The sequence below is a fragment of the Orycteropus afer genome, unplaced genomic scaffold, assembly GCF_000298275.1.
Source record: "Orycteropus afer afer isolate SDZICR_OR568_19922 unplaced genomic scaffold, OryAfe1.0 scaffold00846, whole genome shotgun sequence".
Lineage (NCBI taxonomy): Eukaryota > Metazoa > Chordata > Mammalia > Tubulidentata > Orycteropodidae > Orycteropus > Orycteropus afer.
In genome coordinates, this window is record NW_006922433.1 from 377,559 (window position 1) to 381,353 (window position 3,795).

A 3,795-nucleotide genomic window follows, 5' to 3' on the forward strand; every position below is an offset into this window, starting at 1 on the left:
TTTAGAGATTCTGTAATTATGTTATTTTTTCCCTCCGTTTGGTTTATATTGTTCTCATTTACCAGTTGATATCTCTGGTTCCTTTTACAGTCTTATAAGCTTATTTTACTTTGGATACTTCCACAATTCTGTTTATACCATCATGTGTTTTAGTCATTAGTTGTTGTTTGCTGTTGTTGGTTCTCTGTTGGAAGAACTCCCTTTACATCACTTGTAAGATTGGTCTGGTTTTATCAAATTCCCTTAATTTCTACTTAACTGGAAATCTCCTAATTTCACTCTCATATTCGAGAGACAATTTTGCTGGGTATATAATTCTTGGGAACTCTGGTGGTGTAGTGACTAAGGCATTTGACTACTAACCAGAAGGCTGGCGATTCAATCCCACCAGCCACTCCTCAGAAGGAAGATTGGGAAATCTACGTCTGTAGAGATACTGCCTGGGAAACCCAAGGAGGGGTTGCTGTGAGTTTAATTGATTTGATGACAATGAGTTTTATATAATCCTTGGTTGGATTTTTTTTTTTTTTCAGAGTTTTGTTATCTATCATCCCAGAACTTAGTCTTTTTTTTTTTTTTTAATTGTGATTTGGGTGAAAGTTTACAAAGCAAATTCATTTTCCATACAGCAGTTCATTTTATCTCATGACATTGACTACAATTCCCCACAACATAACAACTCTCTTCCCACTTTCTCCCTGTGTCCTTCTGTCCCATGCACTACAACCCCACCTCAGCTGCCTCCCTGTGCATACATTGTCCTTCTGTTATCACATGAATGATCAGAGCTTAGTCTTATAGGTTGCCCTCTATAGGTAACTTTTCATTTTTCCCATGCTGCTTTCATAATTCTTTCTTTGTCTTTGGCTTTGGTGAGCTTTATTATGATATGTCTTGGTGATCTTCTTTTGTGGTCTATCCTGTTTGAGATTTGTGAACTTCTTGAATGGATATGTTCTCATCTTTCTTCATATTAGCGAAATTCTCTCCCAAGAAATCTTTGACAATTTTCTCTGTGGTTTTATTTGTTTCTTCCTCTTCTGAAATTTAGGGTATATGTAGGTTATTCCCAGTGATAGTATCCCACATGAATCTTAGACTTTCTACATTTTGTTTTGATATTTTGTCTGATTGATTCCTTAACCAAATAATATTGAAATATTTGTCTTCATTCTCATGAATGCTGTCTTCCACTGATTCAGTTCTACTCCTTTGCCCATTCAACATGTTATCTATTTCTGAAATCTTAGTATTAATCTTCTGGATTTCTATTTGTTGTTTTTATAAGATTTCTAATTTTCTGTATACTTTGTCAATATGTTCTTTTATAATTTTTCTAAATTGTTCTAAAGTTTTGTTTATATTTTCCTTATTTTTTTCAGTGTTTTCCTTACTTTGTCTCTTAATCTGTTGAAGGTACCTAAATATAATCCTTTTGAATTTTTATCAGGGAGTTCCAATGCTTATTCTTGATCAGGGATGTTTTCTGGTTTTGTATCCTGGCTCCTTATTTCTATTATTTTATTTTATTTTTGTGTGTGACTATGACAGTCTGTTGTCTCTAAAACATTGTGGTGGTATTATATTTATCCTTATTGTGTAAAAGAGAATGAGACTGTGTGCACAGATCTCTGTTAGCTGTTTGTAAGGGGCAGTTGAATATTGGTTGACCTGCTATTGGCTTCCATCTATTGTTGGTCAATTGGCGAAAAAAGCAAGTGTTTGCACTCACTCAGTCAGTGGGTAGAGTTGCAGGAGGTGCAGGTATGGGGAGTTTACATTGGAACATTTGCTGTATTCCACTCACTTAGGGGGAAAAAAAAGATAAAAATTAAATTAAAAATAAAAGCAAAAGAATAAAAAACTCAAACCACATAAACATATTGTTGTTGCTGTTATTTGCCGTCGAGTCGACCCCGACTCATAGCGACCCCTCCTTGGGTTTCCGAGGCAGTATCACTACGGAAGTAGGATTGCTCAACCTTCCTTCCAAGGAGTGGCTGGTGGGTTTGAACAGCCAGCCTTCTGGTTAGCAGTCAAGGGCCTTAGGCACTATGCTACCAGAGCTCCTTTAGAACAATTAAAAAAAATGCAATAAATTAGAAGAAAATTTTTCAAAGTATATTTAAAAAGAGTAAAAGAAAGATAATGAGAAAAAAAGAGAGAGAGGCTACAATCTCTGGGCAAGGAGGAATGAGAGAAAAGGGCAAAAGTAAAAGAGTAGTAAAGAAAAAAATTGGGAAAACTGCAAAAAGAAAAAATGAGAAGGGAAGAGCAAAAAGAAGAGTTAAAAAGAAAAGAACTAAGAGAATAAAAAAAAAGAATGAGGGACAGGAAAGAGGGGAAAAATGGATAAAAGGAGGAAGACAAAAAGAATAATTTAAAAACAAACAATAAATGGAAAATTGTTGGGGGTGAGGCAAGGCAACCAAGCCCTGTCATGGAACAGACCTTAATGGAATTCCTACTGGTCAAGAAGGTGGTTGGAGGTGGAGGATGGCCACACTTTTGTGCACCAAAAGTGTGCGGGGTGTAAGAATAACAAGGGGAATATAACACCTTTCTAGTCATCTGCCTCCAGTGCAGCTACCTGCACTGTCCTCAGAAAGCAGAGCCCATTCTTATGTCTCTATCCATGTAAAAGTGCTACTTGCAAACATACCAGAATGACTGTACCCTCAGGACAGACATTGCTAGTCCACAGGTCTGTTTGTCTCATTCTTCACTGTTTTCACTTCTGTCAGGCAGCAACACAGCCCTTGCTCTTGTCATCCTTAGTAAACAGAGCCAATTTTTAGGTTGCTACCGATATACACCCAAGGAGGGGTCACTGTGAGTCAGATTCTACTCCATGGCAGTGAGTTGTTTTGTTTTGTTTTGTTTTTTAAAGAGATATAATCAAAATGGCTGTGCCTTCAGGACCACTGATAGTCTGCAGCTCCATTTGTCTCTTTAATCACTGTTTTATCATTCAGATTCTTCTACTAGTTGTTATTTAATCCACTTCTTTTTCCTTGCCTTCAGATCTCAGGGTTCCAGGATAATCTTCTCAATCAGTTTCAATTGGTTTCTCATTGCTTTGTTGCATAGGGTCTGTGTATCTTGTCTGCCTATTCCACCGCATTCCTGGAGCTCTCAAAAAAACAATCTTTCAATCTTTCAAAATAACCAATGTAGCTTAATTTTTCTGTGTTCATGCCATGTTAATTTTCCTCCAACAACCAACCCATTATAAGAATTTATTGCAGAATTAAGAATTAAGATCAGTGTAATCCCTGAAAAGGAATGTAAATAAAACTTTTGTCCTATATGATACTTAGAAGAAGGAAAGACAAATATATAAGAGCAATTTCAAAAAATCAAGAAAACATCAAAAAGTTAAACACACTCCACAGAAACAGACATATACGCATGTTGTATTATTTCTTTCTGAATTTTCTCTATGATTATTCTCTTGTTCACATGGTTATTTCATATTCTATGATAGTTATGCATCCTGATTTTATTGTTTTATATATATATATATATATATATATATATAGGAGCTCTGGTAGCATAGTGGCTAAGTCACTTGACTGCTAACCAGAAGGCTGGCGGTTCAAACCCACCAGCCACTCCTCAGAAGGAAGGTTGGGCAATCCTACTTCCGTAGTGATACTGCCTCGGAAACCCAAGGAGGGGTCACTATGAGTCAGGGCTGACTCGACGGCACATAACAACAACAACACAACAGCAACTATATATATATATACACACATATATATATATATGTATATATATATAGAATAAAGCTTC